Below are 22,396 nucleotides of genomic sequence, written 5' to 3' on the forward strand. Positions count from 1 at the left end.
CCTGGCTGAGTGGGTCACTTTGCTGTTAGGTGAAGTTCGTTGCCACGGGGGCTCCTGAAGGGAGGGTGAGGTCAGTGGGAGCGTGTGAGAGTGTGAGTGAGTGTACATGCATGTGTGCCTGTGTGAGAGTGCATGTGTGTCTGCTGAAGTGCATATGAGTGTGTCTATGAGAATGTGTGTGTATGATTGTAGGAGTGTGTGTGCACGTGTGAATGCGTGTGTGAGCGGAGTGTGAGTGTGTATGTATGGGTGTATGAGTGTGTGCAGATGTGGACGTGTGTGACTGAGTGAGTGTATTTGTGAGAGTGCATGTGAGTGTATATGAAAACGTGTGAGTGTGTATGATTGTAGGTGAGTGTGTGCGCACGTATGAGTGAATGAGCATGTTTCTATATGAGCATGTGTGAGTGTATGCACGGTTGGTGAATGTATGTGTGTCCGTGTGTGTTTGTGAGTCTGTGTATGAATGAGTGATGTGTGTATGAGTGTGATGCGTGAATGTGTATTTGAGTGTGTCTGCATGTGAATGTGTCTGTATGTGATGTCTGTGTGACTGAGTGTGTGTGTGTGTGTGTAAGTTTGCTTGAGTGTTACTGTAGCATGTGTGTGAAAGTGTGAGTGTGAGTTTGTGTATAAACAGTGTGTGTGTGTGTGTGTGTTGGGGGTGTCCACCAGCCCCCTGCCCCTCTCATGCATTAGCTGGGGGCTCTGGGCTGCACTGTGGCGGGTTCCCCAGCCCGGAGGGTCTCTCCGACAAGAAGAAGAAAAAAACAGAAGCTCCCGCCGACTGCCCCCAACTTCCCGGGACCCTCACTCTGCCCGTGAGGGTGGCTGTGTGCTCGCCCCCCCCCCCACCCCAGCCTCTCCAGGCCCGCTCTCCTGAGCGCCAGGGGCCCTGTGGCAGGCGGCCCAGGCAGGCACCTGCCGTTTGCTTTTCTGACGAGATTCCTAATGGGATCCAGAGGAAACCACAGCCCCCTGGAGAGGGCAGGGCCCAGCGCCTCGTCGGGCTGAGGCCTGAACCCCACATCACAGGCTGGGACGTGGGCCCGGGGCCGCGGGACTTGAGACATTTGTTTGCTGCCTTTCAAGGCCACAGGCAGCTTCCCTTCCCCTCCTGGTCTTGCCGCTTCCTTTGAAAGCCCCAGAGTCTGCTTTCAACTCCTTCCTCTGGGCTCTGATAAAAGGCTAATCAAGAGTCACGTCTAACCTCTCCCTGGGCTACGCGCCTGTCTGCAGCCGCACTTCAAAGCGGAGTCTCAGGTGGGCCCTGGCCGAGAGGAGGAGGGGCCGCCTGCCTGCAGCCCCCTGCCCCAGCCCCGGCCTGGCCGACTCGCAGCCCCCTGCCCCAGCCCTGGCCTGGCCGACTCGCAGCCCCCGTGGCTGGGTGTCTGGAGTCTGGGGTCAGCAGCAGCAGGTTGGCTGGGGGCCCTTCCCGTGGGCAGGCCCAGTCTGGATTCCAGAGTGACAGCCCCCTGCCCCCGCCCCCAACACACACTTCCTCATGTTGTAGGACTCTAACCTGCCCTCTTGGCCCCTTCCCTCCTGGGCTGCTGCTCTGAGAGGGTCTGCAGCTCCGTGTCCAGCTGGGGGGCCAGCCCAGGGCCTGCTGGCCGTGACCACAGTCAGGTTGGAATTCTGGCTCCTGATCTGGCCCCTTGTCCACACCCACCCTGCTCTCAGGGGCGTGTGTCCTCCCCAGAGTGACATGGGACCGCGGGACATGATGCAGTTCCTGAGCAGCTCACGGGCCCCCACCCCAGGGACATGATGCAGTTCCTGAGCAGCTCACGGGCCCCCACCCCAGGGGCACCCGACCAGCCTGTCTTTGACAAAGGAGTTTGCAGGGGGCTGCCAAGGCCTTGTCTTGTCTCAGGACTTTTCTCAGAGGGGTGTGACCTGCTCCTCGCCCCCCCGCCCCTCCCCCCCAGTGTCAGGCCAAGACCTGGGAGACGGGGGTGGGGGTGCGGAGGGGAGGGTGGTCCTTGTGTGGGCGGGGCTTGCAGGTCCTGCCCTTGGCTCCAGGGGCCTGGCGAGGGGCGGGGCGGCTGGCTGCGGAGGAAGGGGCAGGAGCTGCCGAGGGCAGGGGTCCGGGCTGCCTGGCAGTGGGCAGTGGGGCCCCCCTGCTCTGGGCGGGGCTGGCTGCTCCTGCTGGGCCGGGACCCCCCCTGGGGAGGGTCTTTCGCTTGTTTTCCGGCAGGAGAGTGAGTTGTGAGACCGCACGCCTGGGCCGGATCCCCGAGGTGACCGCGCTCTGGCAGCCCGGGAATGTGGCCATGGCAGTGTCTCTGCCCCCATCCCTGTCCCTGGCACACGCTGGCGAGGCCACAGCGCCACCCAGCCCCCCGCGGCCGGGCCGCCGCACTCAGGCTTGTGATTTGGGTGTGAGGAATGCACCCAGGCCGGGTGGGGCCGGAGGCTGCCCTGGGAAGCAGCTGCCCAGAGAGCCGGCCCTGGGCCCCTGTGAGCAACGACAGGAATGTCAGTTTGTGCCGCTCTGGGCTGGGACGGACCCAACAGGCATTTTTAGTGGCCGTGTGGGCCCAGCCTGGCCCCTGCCCAGCCCATGGGTCTGAATACAGCTCTGGAATTCGCCCGAATCAAGTCAAGCTTCACGGGGGTGGAGGGGTGGGGAGGGGAGGGGGGCAGCCGAGAGTTTGTGCATCTCTGCAGAGGGCTGGACCAGTAAAGTGAGACCTGAAGCCCCGGGTCTGTGCAGTTGTGTGAGGGAACAACTGTCCTCATCCCGCAGGCAAGTGGTCCCCGTGACTGACCCGGGTTCCTGGCAGCCTCAGAGCGGGGGTGGTGGAGACTTCTGTCCACACCCCCGCCTTGGGCCCCTGCATTGGCTCCTGCTGCGATCCCCCATGCAGGTGGACTGCAGAGACCCCTGCTCAGGGGTCTCTGACGAGCAGGCGGGGCCTCAGGGTGCCACGGAAGCCCCTGTCTGAGCACGGCAGCTGTCTGAAAAGCAGTGGGACCCAGGAAGGGCTCAGACCTGGGGCCTGGGGCTGCTCTGCGGGTGGGCGGGGCTGGCTCAGCGCTTCCCTGCCCCTCTCGGTCCCTGTGTGTGACATCTGCGGCCAGCAGGGGGATCACAGCCACCTCCCCTGCCTGGCCCCCAACGCCTGCCCCGTCCCTCCTCGTCGTGACTCACTGGGAGGCTGCAGGGGCAATGCCCCATGCCCACTTGGCATCTGCCTGCCCAGGGACTTGGGGTCCTGCCGAGTTGCTCTATCTAGGCTCACAGCCTGCAGTGACAGTCCCTCGGGATTGGGGTCCTGGGGGTGGAGACGGGGTGCGCCCCTCCGCCTATGCCTGGGCTCCACAGCCTGCTTGCCAGGGGCAGAGTTAGCCCAGAAACAGGGCTGGCAGCAGCGTGCAGGCCTTGCTCCAGCCCCTGCTCTCCGGTGCGTCCGAGCACGAGCCACAGCGAGGGAAGCACCGGGAGTGCCCGTTGGCCACTGTGCCCTGGTGAGCGGCGTGATTCACCACGGTAGAGCCGGTCAGAGCGGCACCTCTGGCTGTGCCCAGTGGGTCCGTTGCTAAGGAAAGGTCAGATGGATGCCGCGGCACATCCAGGTTGCAAGCAAATTCCTACCCGCTCTTTTTAAATCAGACAAGTTCGACTTCCTGCCTTATTTCCTGGCCCACTTGGCCACGCCGACACGTTGGGTGGCCCCAGCTGGTAGCTTACATACATCGTTTTAGTTTTCATACCTCGCCTCTCTTTTGGCGTATCGAATACACCACGGGTAGCTTGCCAACAAGTCTCACAATGGAGACGTTACTGGTGCCCGCTCAAGCAAATCAATGAACAACAGGACGACAGTGCCACAGTGCCACCTCGCCTCGAGCCCCTTGTGAGCAGGCGGCGGCCTGGGCTGAGGGGGCCACTCGGTGTGTGCCCAGTGTCCCCTTTTCATGTGTGGAGGGAGGAGGGAGGGAAGCAGTGTGAGTCTCCAGGCAGGGGCAGGACGAGCATCGTGTTTTGTGCTGGCCCGTGGAACCCTCTCACTCGTCCCCCAGGTTTATTTTGGTTTTCAGTGACTTCAGGCCTTCTCGTTATACGGAGAATCTCCCGGCATTCTTCTCTGTGCCTACAAGGCCAAGGAGAGTGGTTTTGGCTTGACACAAGGATGTGCAGAGCATGAACTAAGGTGTGTATGGTCTTCCGGTAGTCACATGGAGATGAACTCTGATTACATCTGATCCTCACGTCTTATTGCCAAGCACTTCCTATGTGTGTGCTGACACGTATGTTGGCGTACTATCACCACTTAGACCATGAGAACCTGTTCCCTGCTTTCAGCTTCTCTTCATTCCATTTTTAATTTTATTTTTCTTTAACTTTATCTTTATTAAGATACCGTGATTTACAATGTTGTTCATAATAGAGTTTTTTGAGGCATACACCAATCCCACTGCCACTGTGACCTTTCTTCCACCAAAATCATCATCATCATCATCTTCTTCTCCTCCTCCTCCTCCTCCTCCTCCTCCTTCTCCTTCTCCTTCTCCTTCTCCTTCTCCTTCTCCTTCTCCTTCTCCTTCTCCTTCTCCTTCTCCTTCTCCTTCTCCTCCTCCTCCTCCTCCTCCTCCTCCTCCTCCTCCTCCTCCTCCTCCTCCTCCTCCTCCTCCTCCTCCTCCTCCTCCTCCTTCTTCTTCTTCTTCTTCTTCTTCTTCTTCTTCTTCTTCTTCTTCTTCTTCTTCTTCTTCTTCTTCTTCTTCTCCTTCTCCTTTTCTCCTTCTCCTTCTCCTTCTTCTCCTTCTCCTTCTTCTCCTTCTTCTCCTCCTCTTTCTCCTCCTCCTCCTCCTCCTCCTTTTTTTGGGGGGTGGCACACCCTGTGATGCTCAGGGGTTACTCCTGGCCCTGCTCCTGTGAATTATTCCTGGTGGTGCTCAGGGAACCATGTAGGGTGCTGGGGATTGAACCTGGGTCGGCCAACACCCTACCCATTACTGTCACTCTAGCCCCACTTTCTCTTATTGAAGCACTGTGAGCTACAGTGTTGGTACTGAGGAGGTTTCACACAAATCCTGTTCCAGCTCCACACCCTCCACCAGCCGGTTTCAGGAACTCCCCACGGGCTGTGCAAGCCTGGAGGGAGAAGCTTCAGAAATAACCCAGTGACCATGCGTGGGGCCACCTCCAGGAGCCCCGTCTGGCCGTGGCACCTCTATTCACAAGCAGTCAGCTGTGTCTCTGCGACTCTCGGCTGCTCGGGAACCCATTTCTCAGGCGGGCATCTGCTGTCTTGGCTTCACCGTCAGCGTGTAGCTTCCTAGCTCCCGGTTCTGTCTCCTGCGCCTCCACTGCTTCTCTGCTTGGCTGCAGGAACCTCCCGGTGCTGATGTGTGTCTGGAATGTGGTTCTGCTCTGGAGGATGACAGCAGCAGCAGGATGTCCTCTAGGGATGAACTCACATAGGTCAGTTGAGCCCAGAGACTGGCCTCGGGGTGCCCAGGCTCTGTCTGTCCTTGGACTAACTCCAGCAGATGTGGAAGCATTATTTTTTTTAAAATTCCAGTTTTGGGGTTACACATGGTGGTGCTCAGAGCTTCTTCCTGGCCCTGAGCTCAGGGGTCACTCGTGGAGGTGCGCTGGGGACCGTATGGGATGCCGAGGATTGAATCTGGGTCAGCCGGGCAAGTGCCTACCATGGCCTATCTCTCTGGCCCCAGGTTCTTCTTCCCCTTCAACCCCTTGAGGTTCTGGTCCAGACAAACTCCACTCGCCAAGGGCCAAGCACATGGCCTGGCAGGCACAGTGGAATGTGACCTCGAGCCTGACACAGCAGTGTCTGTTCTCCGGCTTAGGTGGCCTCCCTGGAGGTGAAGGGGTGATCGATGCAGCAGCTTCTCCCCACGGTGCCCGTGGCCATCAAATGACCCAGGGAGGCTTGCGGTCATCGTCTCGCCTCTCCAAAGGCCCCTCTCCTGAGCCCACTAGTTCTCGATCTTCAGGTTCAGACTGTGCTGTGGAGAGGTGGGCCAGACTGCTTCCAGCATGTTCCCTAACCGGGACTAACGAGCAATGCTACACACGGTTTCACTGGAATACACTGGGGGCGTCACCGTGCCGAGGGAGCTGGGACCCCTCTCCAGAGCCAGGCCGTGCTTCTCTTTCAGAAAGAAGAAAAGAAAAGCTACAGAACTGTACAGCACGTGGGCCTATATATACCCGCCATCTTCCGGAGGGTTTTCCTCTACTCCCGGGCACGCCTTTGGGTTTCCTGCTTCTGCGTCTTGGCACTGAGTCCCATTTATGCATATCACCGGCGAACAGCAGGCGTCACGTAAGAGCCCCGAGTGCTGGTGACCACACCAGGCCTCCTCACGCCGGGCTGTGCTCAGGGGCTGCTCTTGGCTCTGTGCCGGGAGGATGGTCCTGGTGGGGCTCCGTCTGGGGTCTTCAGGTCTTGCAAACTCTGGGTTTCCTTTTCACTTTCTTTTGGAGGCTGAGGGAGAAGTGCTCCCACAAGTGCTCGGGAGGGTCAGGCGCCTTACCAGTGACTCTCAGTGCTTCTTGGCTGAGCGGGTCCTTAGTTCAGCACAAGGGCTGGAGAATATGGTGCTGCCCAGTCCCTGCAGTGCCAGGGACACGTGGGTCTGCCCCGCCCAGCAGTGCTGCGGGCCTCTGGGCTGCGTGGCAGTGCTCGGGGAGCCGTGTTGCCAGGAATCAAAGCCAGGCTACAGCCAACGCCTGTGCTCTGTCCTGGTGTAAGACGCTTCATACGGAGCAGAGCGGGAGAGCCCGTCGCTCAGGACAGCACCAGCTTCTCCAGGAACCGACCCCGGGGTGTTGACACCCTGAAACGATCTGGGTCTGACAGAGACAGGCAGCAACCCCACCCCCAGCGGATGACCCAACAGGAAAGGGGGGACCTCAGGGAGGTGAGTGTCCTACCATGCGACACCCAAGGTTCAGTGTTGACAGTTCAGGAATTTGGCTGCAGAGTGGTAGTAACTCAGCTCAGGAGCCAGGCATCACCCCGATGCCCGTCATCCCCTCTCCCCACACCAGGCTCGCCCCAGGTGTGTCTCTTACGTCACCCACCCCACTGGGTGTCCTCCGCCACCCACATCTCGCTCCTCCACAGCTTGCCTCACGTCCTGACTCTTTGATAACCTGGATCAAGTCGCTTTCCCCGTAGACTCTCCATGTCCCCTTGTTGCAGCCGCCAACCACTGATGCTGACATCCAAGGACCTCTTCACCCTTAGTATTTGATTGCCGAGTTTTCACGTATGCATTTATTCAATGCTTGTTCAATGAGCTCTAATTCAACGAGCACTTTCAAACTCACATCCCTGTACTTTGATTCTATGGTTCACCTGGGGCTGCTTTTGCTTCATTCCCTGTCTCCTCCTCTCGATCCTGTCACTCACCTGCTCTCCATCGTATTGCACAGGAAGTGACTGTTGTCAGTCACTGCTTCCACGGGCACATTATGAATCAGAGTTCTCGTTTGTGACCTGCTTTTTGGGGGTGAGGATGGGGTAAGCTAGATTCAGTACCCCATGGAAATACTAGTGCACAGTTTGATGGCACTCATTGTAATGCAATGTCTCTCAATGCAGGTCTTAACGCAGCATCCCCGTGATTCTAGATGGTTCCCTGTACCCTTCTTTGTCACTCTTCACTCCCAAAGGCAACAAGGTTGATTTTTCTTTTTTTCAAATCACCATTGCTTCCTTCCAAATTGGGTCGAATGGAATCTCAGGGCCTCAACTCTGTGACAGAATCATTTTGTTTCTGATAATGTTTTCAAGATTTTCCTGTGGGCTTGGTTCCAAGGATCAGAATTGCAGGTTTTCAATGGCCAAAGGTGACGTGCCACAATTCTACTGCTGACAGACACCTGGGCTTTGTCCAGCCTGTGAAATAGTGGATCACAAAGACTGAGCAGTATGTTCCTTCCTGCCCATGCCTTTGGAGCCATACAGGCTTGCTAACAGCTTGCTTGCAGCTGGCCTCCTTGCCTATCACCTTCACCTCCTCCAACTCACTTCCAGCGATGGTGGAAAAGTGTCACAGGGAGTAGAGCATGCACACATATATTTGCACACATGCACACATACACTTGAACCAATGCACACCACTGGCACATGTACACATGCGCGGTCTGTGTTTCCAGGCTGGTCTCTGCTGCGCGAGAGGCCCTTCTAGCTCCCTCTGCTTGGCGCACAGCCCGCACCAGGGATGCGTAAGGGCCCCTCCAACCAGTCTGACCAGAGCGATCCTGTAGTTTTTTCCTTCAAATTAATTGCAATCCTTTCTTTTATTAATTGCTCTATAAAATGTGGACACTGAAATTAAGAAACTTGTTCACAATTGATTTTCAGGCAGATGGTTTCCTGGTTGCATTCCCATCATGAGTGACTCCCATACCCTTGCATCCACAAATCTAAACCTAAATACTTGAAATATATATGTACATATATATTTCACATCAGAAAATATATATTTAACATATATTATATATATTTTATATATATATAAAAGTTTTTTTGGTTTGGGTCACACGTTGTGGTGCTCAGGGCTTACTTCTGGTTCTGTACTCAGGAATGACTCCTGAAAGGGCTTGGGGTACCACTGTGGGGTGCTGGGTGTCAAACTCAGGTTGGATACATACACCTGCTGTACTATGGCTCTGGCTCCTTGACAGGTGTATTTTTTTTTTTTTTTTGCTTTTTGGGTCACACCTGGATATGCACAGGGGTTACTCCTGGCTCTGCACTCAGGAATTACTCCCAGTGATGCTCAGGGGACCATGTGGGATGCTGGGAATCGAACCTGGGTCAGCCGTGTGCAAGGCAAATGCCCTACCCGCTGTGCTATGGCTCCAGCCCCGACAGGTGTATTTTTAAGCTCAGTGATTGCAGCTTGGGTCTCATGCTCTCAACTGTGTGGGGCCTGGTGGCTTAACTATATACAGGTATTTGTCTCTACACCACAGAAGCACCCGTGGCTCTGACCCCTGGCCCTGTGTGACTGCCGGTCCTCCACTTACAGCCCCCATTTCTCTCTTTCTTTGGCATCGTAGTTTCTGTAATCTTGAGCCGGGGTTCTGTCTGCTTGTGCTCCCTCCCCTTCCCTAGACATGTGATTCTAAGGCCACTGAGGAGTGAGACTATCGTGCTCATCCTCGTTGGGTCCCCGGGGTATCAGCTCTGGAGGGGTGATGGCCTCTTAACCCCTCATTTCCTTCTCTCGTTTTCCTGCACTGCAGGTTGTGGTGTCTCTGCACCTGTGTTTGCATCTAAAATCTCGGCTGCTGCGCTGCAGTGAGCTGAGGCGTGTGTGGGCACCGTGGCGTTGTGCCAAGTGGAGCAAGACAAGCTCTCCCCTGGGCTGAGCAGGCTGGGTGGGGCAGCCCATGGGGTTTGGGACCTTTGGGGAGACGATGTTCCCACATCTCCACATCTCTTGTCTGGAGCGCTCAGGGCTGGCCATGGCTGCACAGAATAAATACAAGGTGTGGGCCCTAGGCCTGGCTCCCTCAGCAGGCGCCCTCAGCCTCACATACCCCCCGTGGCTCAGCACTGGCTGGCTGGCCACCTCTCTGTCCTGACCGGGGGTGACATGGCACGAGTTCCAGGCCTTTGGCTGAGCTCAGGTGCAGTGATACACCCAGAGCACCTCAAGAAGAGCCACTGTGTGATCCATGGCCGGACTCCACAGGCTGGCTGAGGCCTGGGGCCCAGGTGCATCCAGGGCCCGGTGCTCCTGCCGGCACGGGCCCAGGCGCATCCAGGGCTCGGTGCTCCTGCCCTCACGGGCCCAGGCGCATCCAGGGCCCGGTGCTCCTGCCCTCACGGGCCCAGGCGCATCCAGGGCTCGGTGCTCCTGCCCTCACGGGCCCAGGCGCATCCAGGGCCCGGTGCTCCTGCCCTCACGGGCCCAGGCGCATCCAGGGCTCAGTGCTCCTGCCAGCACAGGCCCAGGCACATCCAGGGCTCAGTGCTCCTGCTGTCACGGGCTCTGCCATCTTCTTGGCCAGAGCTGGTGAGCAGAGTGACAGGCAGGGGAGAGTGGGAGAGGCTTGACTAGCGTGACTGTCCCATCACTCCTGCCCATTCTGCTCGTCAGCACTCCTGCAGGCTCCGTCCTGCTGCTAAGGAGGCTGGGAGCAATGTCCAGCAGTGAGTCAGGAAAATGGAGCCCATGGGCGTGTGGCATTGCCTGGGCTGCGCTTGGGAGAGAGGCAGAGAAGCTTCTCCAGGGGGGCTTCAATATCACCCCCATTTCCTGAGTCCTCATCAGACAGATGTGTTTTTGGAGGTGCTTAGGGCTTACATCTGGGTCGCTCATGGAGGGGCTGGGGGAGCTATGCAGGGTTCCAGGGACTGAACCTGGGTCAGTCAGATGCAAGACAAGCACCTTAACCCTGAATTATCTTCCTGGCCCTGGACAGATTTTATAGAAACATTCTCATTAAAGTCTAAAATGAAATTTCACTTGTTTTACATGTCAACAGCTTCCTTCAGAGTGGTGTAGTCCAGGCCCTAGTTATACTTAGAGCTCCCGGGGAATTTTCCCAGGGGTACCGTAGGATTCAAGTAGGCTGGGGGGCTCAGAACTGTTCAGCAAGCAAACCCAGGTTTGTTACTGGGTTTCTGAGTTCAGAAGGCAAGGGGACATTTGGAAAATGGTGGTATCCCAGACCTGTGTGGGGAATGGTTTTCCTTGTGTCGTTGGTAAAAAGTAGGTTAATAATTATTTCGAATGGTGGAATGAAATTGCAACAAGTTAGGTCTATCAGTGGAATCTGAGACATCAGGATTCTGTGCCTGGAAGAGGAGATCAGCTGAAGTGCAGGAGTGTGAAGGTACCTGGTCTGGGAAGGGCTGAGAGGAGCACTGGTGGTGGAGTCTGAGAGGTGGCAGAGAAAAGCAAATGCCAGAGACCAAGCCAGATGCACAGGCGCCCTGCTTGTTTCCTTCACGTCTCTCCTGAGGAGAAAGGGTTTCGATATTCCCCAAACATCTACACTCTAAGATTCTGTCAAGGTTTATTAAACTTTGGGGCAGAGGATATTTCTATTAATTGAAAATTTGCAGTTTATCCAACATGGCAAATAATGCAAAGGTGAGCAGAATAAGGGAAAGGAGTGGCATCAAGGCATTCTAACTGAATGTATTTATGTTTGGGTTTGGGGTGCTCAGGATTTACTCCTGGCTCTTTTTTCAGGGGTCTCTCCTGGGAGTGCTTGGGGGGACATAAGCAGTGCCCGGGACAGAATTGAGGTTGGCTGCATGTAAGACAGATGCTTTAACCCCTGCACTATCTCTCTCACCCCAGCATGAAAACATTTCTCTAAGCAAACAAATTACCAACAATTGCAGACTGAACTGCTTTGCCTGCAACAAGAGGAATGACAGGGGAGTCTCAGAAATCTCCACTGGTGGCACTTGCCAAATCACTGAACTCACACTCAAGTGTTCTCAGCCTTTGGCTGGAAGGGTAGAGACCCCTGGGGATACCTCCTGCCTTCAAATTCTTTCTTGAACTATTTTGCCTTGAAATCTGGCCTAAGAGCCTGAGGGATCTTTGCAAATTCTGGGTCTGATTCCATTAGGGACTGAAAATCAAATTGGCTAAAAATCAAATTCTTGACTCAAAACCAGCGACCGTTTCTTGCTCTGGCTCCAACTTGCAGAACAGGAAACATGGTGGGAGGGAACTTGGAGTGACAGTCACTGTTGATTTCCTGTCAATCATTCTTCCTAGTCCCACAGTGTCCAAGGCAGCAAAGAAGGCTCAGCAGTGAACAGCGAAGTGGGGCAGACGAGAGGAAAGGGTCACCTGTTTTTTATAGTGGTGAGGTAATGCTTTTACACCCTGCTGAGATCAAAGACTGGGATGATATTTGCAAAGGGACAAAACACCACATCTACTACGATTTACATAAGCTAATGACTAAACTAGCAGGCTCAAATTGTAGCAAAGCAACACTGGTGCCTCATGGACATTCATGGAACCTTAAATATTTCAATCACCAGGTTGTCCCTCGGGAAACCACTCTATTTACACCCAAATCCACTGGATTTCATCGCCAGACCTTGGCTTTACACTGAAAATGAATAGCGAGACTCTTAAGAACCAACGTATTTCTGAAGGCTCGGCTGTGGACTGGAAATGGTTAGACAGGCCTTAGCCGGAAGTGATCACTAGGGCAGAGAGGTCCGATTGCCCAGGGGTCCTGAGGCTGGGCTTAGGTGCAGGATGCTGGGGGGGCAGTGATAGTGAGCTGTGGTACTACCAATTGGGTAACGGCCACCTTGTCTTATTGTTCTTTCTTACCACAGAGGCAAGAGCCCGCAAGACTGAGAGGTCAGCCGGAGTTGAGCAACACAGCAACAGGTATTGGTTTTGGACCAGCCCAGATTCAGGTTAATGAGTGTTTTGTTCCTTTCCCAGAGCAGCCTTCTTGATGCTTACGAAATCAGAACAGCATGCAACCACTGAGTCCGAGACCCCCGAAGGTGGCTCCAGAGAGGGGCCATGACAGCCATGTGGTCTCTTTCCCTGTTCTCCATCGTTCTCTGCTGAAGGAAGAATGGAACTGCTCCAAGGGTCTGTTCCCAAGATTTTTCGGTCCTTAAGCTCAAGGCTGCTCCCCTGCCCAAGTTTTCATGTAGCTCTGCCCCTCATTGCATCTCACAGAGCTGTCCACCCGCCGCGTCCCTGTGGGATCAAAGTTCCTCAACCCCGGGTGGTGGTGGTGCCTCTCTCCCCCACACTGTTGCCTTGTAGTGTGGACCTCACATGTACTTGCCTCTGTATCTGTCATCTATTTTCCTAGAACAGAGTCTAGGACTTGCCCAGAATGAAAATGATGCTTCGTAGAAGTTAAGCCTTTGAAAACCACAAGGGTTTTAAATTTTCTTATTTTGTTGGTTTTGGGGCTACACCTGGTGGTGCTCAGGGTTTCCTCCTGGCTCTGTGTTCAGGGATCGCTCCTGATGGTGCTCAGGAGATCACACAGGATGCCAGGAACCAGCCTGGGCTGGCCGCATGCAAGGCAGGTGCTTCCCTGCTGCCCTGTCGCTCTGTCCAGCACAGGGGCCTTCTGGAACACACGCAGCAGCCAAGTTTGGGGCTCAAAGGGTGATCATGTGCCTGGCATGCAGTAGACTCCACATCTGATCCCTGCCGGGCAGTATAGGCTGGATCTGGCACCTGTTGGCACTGAATCATTAGGATCAACCCCAAGGATGGGCAACAGTGGCCCCTCAGCCCTCAAACTCTCCTGGTGGCCCTTGTTAGACCTAAATAATACAGACAGAATGATGAAGGACAACCAACGAGCCACATACATTAAATGCAGTAACTGTTACACTCTGTTTGGAAAGAGTGTGGCCAATGTTTAACCCAGGGACCAGCCAACTGCTCAACAGTGTGGTTAGTACTTCAGGGGACTGAATCAACAGTGATGATAATGAGGAAAGTTTTGAAATGCATCTGTGTTTATTTGGTCCTGAGAAACCCAAGACAGTTCAATAAAGATATTTCTATTTTGTTTATATGTAGCACCATCAAAGATTTTAAAATAAAGTGAATTCAATGGTAAAACATTTTTATCCACAAAATTAAAAAAAATCACTCATATTAAAATTTTTCTTTTTCAGTTTTTGGGCCCTATCTGGCTGTGCTCAAGGGTTATGCCTGACTGTGCTCAGGGGAGCGTGTGTGGGGCTGTATGACACGTGCAAGGCAAGTGCTTTGCTATACTATGTTTCTGGCCCCTTAATTCTATCTTTTATTATTTTAAAATTTAAATTTATTTGAGGCACGGTTGTTTATTGCACTGCACCTAATGGATTTCGTGTATGTAACATTCCAACCCCACGTGCTCTGCGGTCCCCCTCGCTGTGATAGCTCAGTTCTGCAGACCAGCTCTCAGGTTCCATTGCCTTTGGCCGTTTGCTGTTTCCTTACTATGTTTCTTTGGATCCCACAGACGACAGAGATCATTCTCTCTCTGTCCCTTCCCTTCTAACTTTACTCTCCAGATCCCAAAAGCACAAATGTCATGGTCACATCTTTTACAGCCAAGTAGTATTCCATTGTGTGTATGTATCAGTTTCTTTATCTAGTCATTTGTTCTTGGACACTTGGGATGTTTCCAGGTTTGGTTATTGTGATAGTTGCTGCAATGATCATAGCTGTGCAGATGTCTTTTCAGAATAGAGGTTTTGGATTTTGGTAATTCCAGGAGTGAACTTGCTGAGTCCACATGGAAGTACAATTTTAAAGAAGTTTATAGGGGCCAGAGAGATAGTAAAGTGGTTAGGGTACTTGCCTTGCATGCAGCTGACCTAGATTCGATCCCAGGCATCCCATATGCTCCCCTCCCACCCCCGCTCCCAAGAACCACCAGAAGTAATTCCCAAGGCAGAGACACTACTGGGTGTGACCCCCCCAAAACAAAATGTGTTTAAAAAAATTAAGAAGTGCCCCTCTATCCTTTTCTCAAGAGGTTAAACTGGTCCACATTCCCACCAGCAGTGAATGAGGGTTCCTTTCCCTCACCTCCCAGCCAGTACTGGTTGTTTTGGTTCTTTTTGATGTGTGTCATTCTCACCGGTGTGAGATATCTCCTTGCTGCTCTGATTTGCATTTCAAAGCACTTGGTTTTCATAGAAACCTTCACTGAGACAGGCAGCCCCTGTAGTTTGGCCCCATTTCCCCTCTCTGAGTGGAGTTGGGTAGTCACCACCTTCTCCAGCGGCTGACTCTCCTCCCCACTGGGCGATAAACAAGCTGGTGTGGAGATGGTCCTGTGTCTGCTGGCCAGGATGCAAGTTCTTCAGCCGAGAATCTTCTCCAGACGTGGGCAAGGTCTCTGTGATAGTGGCTTTTCACACCTCGCTCGTCTTGTTCGCACGGGTGCTCGGAGGCTGCCCCGCTCCTGCGGAGAGCAGAGACAGGGAAACATGCCTGCCTTGGGCACGCACCCCGGGCAGCGGCTTCTGCCTCCCACACACGCTGGGACTCCTCTTCCTTTCTAGCTTTTAGTAAGTGACCCCAAAGTGCTCCCTCAGTGAAAACCTGTGTGAGGAACACGGCTATTTCTTGGAAAAGGGAGGCTTTGCAGTGACGAGCAGACCTGCTTTGTGCTGAGTTTTCGCTTAGTTGCCCTTCGTGGTCCTCCAGGGGTGAGCCACGGAGCCACCTGTTGAACGCCTCGTCAGCGACTTCTGCTGAAGCACCTGCTTGCTACTGAGAACGACTGAGTGCCTGCGGAGAGCCTGCAAGCACAGGGGCAGCTGGTGGGGCAGACTCCGAGAGGACAGGAAACGATGGCACCCACAGGTCACGTCGCTAGTAGTGAGTATTAAAAGGAAGTGGCCCATGCCTGGGGCCATCATAAGGAGGACTGTGGATGAGGGGTGGGGCACAGGGGTGATCACAGGGGCCCTGCCATAGAAGCCACTGAAATGGAGCGGGGGATGCATGTGAGGTCACGTGGGAAGGGCTCAAGGGTCAGCAGAAATTGCTGCTGGGGTGTAAGGAGGCAGAGAGGTGGTGGGGACGGGGGTGGTGGTGCAGTCTACAGAAGCAGATGGGAATGATGGCTGAAATTGTCCCAGCAGGAGGGTACTAAGAGCCATGGAAGAAGCTTCATTTGAGACCCAAAGCTGTGGAAGGAACGGAGCAAACTTCAGGCAAGGAACCATTATTGGGAGTGAGGGGGAAAGGAAAGTGTTAGGGAAGGGGGGATCAGCCAAGAAGCCCCACAGTGCTTGGAAGGAGGAGACCAGGCTTGCTGGCACATCATGTTCGGGGGACCCGTCAGGAATGCAAGATGTGAGGTGTGGTCACCTGGGCTAAGAATGTTTTTTTGTTTTTTCTTTTGCTTTCTGGGTCACACCCGGCAATGCTCAGCGGTTCCTCCTGGCTCTGCACTCAGGAATTACTCCAGGTGGTGCTCGGCGGACCATTTGGTATGCTGGGAATTGAACCCAGGTTGGCCTCATGCAAGGCAGACACCCTCCCCGCTGTGCTGTGGTGCTGGGCCCGAGCGTCTTCTTTCACTGAGGGGCAGTTGGCAGGTTTGAAGTAGGCACAGGGAGAAAAGAGTTCTGGCCTGTGCAGCCTTTTGGTTGTATGTTCCTGCATTATAGAAAACAACATCCCGCAAAACTGGAGATACGGTGCAGTGGTTAAGGCACTCACCTGGTCTATGGCTGGCATCACCAGGAGTGATCCCGAGCACAGAGTCAAAAGTAAGTCCTCAGCAAAGCCAGGTGTGACCTCCAAACGCAGCCCCACGGAGCCCCCGGAAAGTGTTGGCTTAGAGTAGCTGTCCTTCCGTGGGTGGCAGAGCCAGTTGGTCTCCACGTTGGTCTTCACGCTCCCGTGTGGCTGTGCTTGCTGGCCGCTGAGCCTAGTCCGCATTTGCTGCCTCCACAGGGAGCTGGAGGCTGGGAAGCGGGGGTCTCTGGGCCCCCGAGTGGCTGTGCAGGAGAGTCAGACGTCTCTCTCAGGGCTCCGGCTAGGAGCTGCCAGCTCCTTCCCCCTGCGTGCCTCAGCCAGGCTGGTCTCTGATCCAACTCAGGTGTGAGGAGGCAGAAGGAAACCCGGTCACTCCCTAACAGATGTGGGCTCGCTTTGGGGGGCGTGGCTGCCGATCAGTCCCCGGGTCAGGTGTCCCACTGGCGGGGAGCAGTCTGGACGGGAGGCCCACACTGGAGCTAGTTGGCATGAGGCTGATGGTCTGTACGAACAGGATGGCCCAGAGAGAAGCTCAGGGGAGGCGCTGGGGGCGCTGCCCTCGGCCTGAGAAGGGCAGGACGGAGACCGAGTGGTGCCCGCGGGGAGAGCCCGGAGGACGGAACATCAGACAAAGACAAAGAGGGGAGTGTCCACGCAGACGAGGGTGGGGAGGACTGACCGGGGGAGTCGGAGACACCACACTCGCCTGCAGGGAGGGTGGGCATCACCCCCGGAGGGAGCACGCTAGAGAGAGCTGGAGCCGGGCAGCCCAGTGAAGTCCTTCCCGGAAGTGGCCGTCCTGAGGAGCAGCTGGACCCCGGGGCTCCCCGCATGTCTCCTTCCCTTGGGAAGGGAGCGTCTCCGCCCTGACTCTTCATCACGACTTGAGATGACTCTCTCCCTGCTAATACTATTCCTTTTACGCCTCTGTCCAAATAAATTAATTTTCCCACCTTCATTTCCGGGACCCTGCCTGGCCGGGCTCGGGGCTTCCTCTAGGCTCAGGGATCACTCCTGTGCTCAGGAACCCCCTGTGGACCCCCTTGTCAGCTGGGGTCCAACTGGGGCCGGCTGTGTGCAGGCGTGTGAGAGCCTCACAGCTGGAACTCTCTTCAGCCCCTCACTGGCCTTGTGTCTGGGGCTTCTCCCCGAGGGAGGGCCTCCGGAAGCTTCTTCTTTTATGGGGGCGGGAAGAGGGTAATGCTAGTGATACTCCAGAGTCAGGAGAGGGGCTGTCATCCTGGACATACAGGCCTCAGAGTTCAGCCTGCGGGGGCTTGGTTTCAGAGGTGCGGGGGCTGCCGGGGCTCACCCACAGCCAGCTGCTGGGAAGGGCGTGCTGGGGATCCTACCGGAGGCCTGGACGGAGGTGGCGGCCCGCACACCCCAGCCTTGGCCTGTCTCCCTTTGCAGGATGTTGTGTCTGTCCCTGTCTGAACTGCGTCCTGTCCACCCAGAGCTCAGCTCTGAGCACCTTCCTTGCTGCACAACGAGGGCTCAGGCCTGACTCGGTGGAGAGGCGGGTGGGCGTGAGGAGAGGCAGAGTCACAGAGGCCGCATTCTTGGGCCCAATTAAGGGTCTGGCTTGTCCACTCAGCCGGAGACACTGTGCATTCACGGACTAGGTATTTAACTGAAAAAAATGGAGAAAGAGATTTATCAAGGTGTAACTACATGCCACAACATCCACCTTGTTGCAAAGCACACCCCAGTGATTTTCAGCAAGCTGAGAATTGTGCAAGCCACACCACAAGCCTTTCTGTCCCCCCGGGCCCTGTCCTCTGTCCCTTCCACAGTCACTTCTGCTTTTCTCTCCACAGCCCCGGCAACCAGACATCTGCTTTGCGTAGCTTTCTCCAGACGCTTCACAGAACTGGATTCGCACATTCTGCGATCTTTTGCGTCTGGTGTCTTTCACTCCACACAAGGTCTTCAGCGTTCACCCATCTCCAGCCACCTTGGAGGCCAGTGCTCTTTATGGCTGACTAGTATTCCACTGTGTGGCCAGCTGCGTCTGGCTTGTTACCCATTCACCTCAGATGGACATGTGGCTCAGTCCTTGGAGCTGTCGTGAATCACACCACGAAGGCTGACTGGTATTTATGATTTGTGCTTCACGCTTCATTTCTCTATCTCTGGCTGCATTCCTTGGTGTAGGCTGTTAGAAAATCCAAATGCTTATGGCTAAACTGGAAATACCAGAACTCACTCTCTGATTTGCTCCTTTGATCTGGGGACTAATTATTGCCTCTCTCCCCCAGGGCCGGTTTCATGTGGTCAGACTGGCAAACAGAACAACAGCCCCGGAGCAACCAGCCAGTCATGTTGTGTTGATGTGCTGGTTAGGGTGGGAGCTTTCTTCTGATTTGAAAGCTCTTTTTTAAAAAAGTTGTGGTGCAATGCAGAGCCATAAAACTGGCCATCTTAGGCATTTTAAGATATATAGTCGGTGGCACTGAATATCTTCACGCCATTGTACTATCTCTATCCTCAACAGTTTCATCTTTAGAACTGAAACTCTGTGCTCATAAATACCAACTCCTCTCCCTTTCTCATCCCACCATGCACTTTCTGTTTCTAGGAACTGGACTTTCCAGGTATCTCATGGTAGTAGAACTCTACAGTCTTTGTCATTTTGTGTTGGACTTTGTTCACGAGGCACGATGTCCTCAAGTTCCTCCATGTTGCAGCACGGGCTGGATTTTCATCCCTTGTTTATGACTGAGTGATAGTCCGGTGCATGACTGGACTACATCTTATTCATTCTTTCATTTGTCTAAGGACACTTGGGTTCTTTCTACCCTTTGCCTCTTGTGAAAAACGCTGCTGTTAGCATAGATATGTAAACACCTCCTTGAAATCCTGCTTTTAGCTCTTTGGACATTGCCCACAAGTGGAACTTTAAGATCTGATGGTAATTGCACTTTAAATTTTTGTTGAGGAACCAGGGAAGGATACATTTTAAATGAGCTTCACATTTTTTCCCCTTTTGGGTCACACCTGGCGTTGCACAGAGGTTACTCCTGGCTCATGCACTCAGGAATTACTCCTGGCGGTGCTTGGGGGACCATATGGGATGCTGGGAATCGAACCCAGGTTGGCTGCAAGCAAGGCAAATGCCCTACCCCCTGTGCTATCGCTCCAGCCCCAAGCTTCACATTTTGATCCTCTTTTCTTCAGCATTCCCTTCTTTCTATGTATGGCCAACTAGATATTAAAAATATTTCGAGAGGCATGGAGATATTGGTGTTCCTTGAAATACCAGTGTTGGCAATAGATTCTCTTCAGCAAACAAAAACTGGAGCGACAAAACCCCCAGGCTGCTGACCTTTATTTCACAACAGGACTGCGTTACCAAATGTTCTTATTTTGGGGTTAACAAAACATGAGACTCTCATGCATTGCTCACTTCTGTGTGTCCCATGGTACACAGGAGGGACTGCACACCTGTGGCCCTGGACGTCTTCTGGGTCTCCTGCTCAGCATGCGTCGAGGACCCTGGCAATTTGGCATTTGGTTATGGAGATGAAAGAAGGCTTCCCAGAGGTAGACAAGATGTAAATAGACGTGGACACACGCTCCACGATTGAGGCTAGTGGTGTTGTGAGCTCTGCTGGCACGAAGTCTCCTGGGGCACAGCAGTCCCTGGAGTGGCTTCTTGGAATACACTCAGAGAAGCAGGGCAGCGTCGGCTCACCCCCTCTCTGTGGCAGGAAGGGGCCCAAGGAGACAGAGCAGAGAAAGGGGTGGGTGGAACTGATGAAGAAGGGGACGCCCACAGCTCCCGCTGCACACCGCCAAGGTGGACACCCTGAAGGTGGCGCAGGCTCAGGTCAGGGGCACTGAGGGGTGAAGGCCAGTTTACATCCAAGGAGCTGCCAAGGTGGGTGCTGTCAATGGCTACTCTAGGGGGAGAGCGTGGGGGGAGCTAGGAAGTGCTCAGGAAGGTATCTAGGCAAACGAGGAGGTGCTCAGGAAGGCACTCATCCAACTGGGAAGGTGCCCAGCAGAGCAGGGAGGTACCCCAGGAGGTTCCAGTCAAACGGGCAAGGTTCCCAGGCCGAGACTCAGGCAGACTAGGAGGCAGCCGGGCCTCGGGTCCTTTCCACGAGCGGTGCAGGCAGTGAGCTCGGGGCTGGCTCGGGTCACTCTCGTCCCCGTGGCCTCCCACCTCTGGAGTGGGCAGTCTGGACCTTCGGTGGTCCATGCAGCAGCAGCACCACGGAGCCGGGGCACGGTGGGCAGTTGGAGGTGGGGCTGGTGGCTGCCCTGGGGTGAACTGCGCATAGGCCTGTCTTTCCCTGTACACGCTGCGTGTGAGCCGTCCGCACTGACACCGCCTCGGCCCTGGGCTGCATGTGTGACTACGGGTACCGAAGGCTCCGGGGAGCAGCCTCTCGTGTCGTGAGGCCAGAGGCTGCCGCCCCCGTGACACTGGTGCCTGGCGCTCCTCACACCGCATGGGGTGTGGGAAATGACTGTTGCCTCCTGGGTCTGCGGATCACATTCTCCGACAGTCTGTGATGAAATGGCAGTGACGCACTTCTCAGAATGTGTCCCTGCTGTCGGTAAGTGATGCATGACTGCCTGCCCGCACCGTGCCCATTGGCCAGTGTTGTGCACATGTCTGTGAACCTGTGTGTGCCCATAAACCTGCATGTGCCCATGCACCTGTGTGTGCCCATGTACCTGTATGTGCCTTGTGTATCGTGTACCTTTGTACCTAAGAACCTGTGTATCTCCATGTACCTGGGTACCTGCTGTATATACCTGCATGTGCCCTTGTACCTGTGTGCTCGTGTACCTGTGTGCCCATGTTCCTGTGTACCCCTGTGTGTACCTACATGTGCCCCTGTACTTGTGTGTGTCCGTATGCCTGTGTGTGAATCTGCAAGTGTCTATAAACCTGCCTGTAAGAATGTGTGTCGAAGTGTCTTTGTGTAACTATAGACTCTGTGTGACTGTGAGGGTGTAGTATGTGTGTGAGAGTATGTATGGACATGTGTGTGCCTGTGTGTTATTAGAGTATGAGTGCAGAGCTTGTGTTTGTGAGTGACTGTGTGTGAGTATAGAGTATGAGTGAGTACAGGCTGTGTGTAAGAGGGTGTGTATTTGTTTAACTCTGTTTCCTCTTGGTTGGTCAGTTGAGTGTCATCTTTGAAGATACCTTTAGCTTCAACATTGTGGAGGGTTTTGCCGACCTTGTATTCAATGTACTTTATGGTTTATGGTCTGATGTTGAGGTCTTTAATGCATTTTGATCTGACCTTTGTGCATGGTGTCAGGTCGAGGTCTAAGCCCATTCTCTTGCATGTGGTTGTCCAGTTGTGCCAGCATCATTTGTTAAAGAGGCTTTCCTTGCTCTACGTCACATTTCTTGCTCCCTTATCAAAGATTAGATGATCATACATTTGGGGTTGTGTGTAGGGATATTCCACCCTGTTCCATTGGTCTGAGGCTCTTCCTTTGTTGTAGTACCATGCTGTTTTGATTGTTACCACTTTGTAATGAAGTTTAAGGTTGGGGAGGGTGATGCCTCCCATCGTCTTTTTCCCAAGAATTGTTTTAGCAATCCGTGGGCATTTCTTGTTCCATATGAATTTCAGGATTGCTTGATCCATTTCTTTGAAGAATGTCATGGGTATCCTTATAGGGATCGCGTTGAATCTGTATAATGCTTTGGGGAGTATTGCCATTTTGACAATGTTTATTCTCCCTAACCATGAGCAGGGGATATGTTTCCATTTCCTAATGTCCTCTTTTATTTCATGGAGTAGCGTTTTTATAGTTTTCTTTGTAGAGGTCTTTTACCTCCTTGGTTAAGCTGATTCCGAAGTACTTGATTTTCTAGGGCACGATTGTGAATGGGATTGCTTTTTTCATGTCCTTTTCCTCTGTCTCATTGCTTGCATATAGCCATGGATTTTTGGGTATTGATTTTACAGCCTGCAACAAATGGGACTACATTAAACTAAGAAGCTTCTGCACCGCAAAAGACACAGTGACCAAAATACAAAGACAATCTACAGAATGGGAAAGGATATTCACCCAATATCCATCAAATAAGGGGTTGATATCAAGGGTATATAAGGCACTGGTTGAACTCTACAAGAAGAAAACATTCAACCTCATCAGAAAATGGGGCAAAGAAATGAACAGAAACTTTCCC

This window comes from Sorex araneus, chromosome 2, assembly GCF_027595985.1.
Source record: "Sorex araneus isolate mSorAra2 chromosome 2, mSorAra2.pri, whole genome shotgun sequence".
Lineage (NCBI taxonomy): Eukaryota > Metazoa > Chordata > Mammalia > Eulipotyphla > Soricidae > Sorex > Sorex araneus.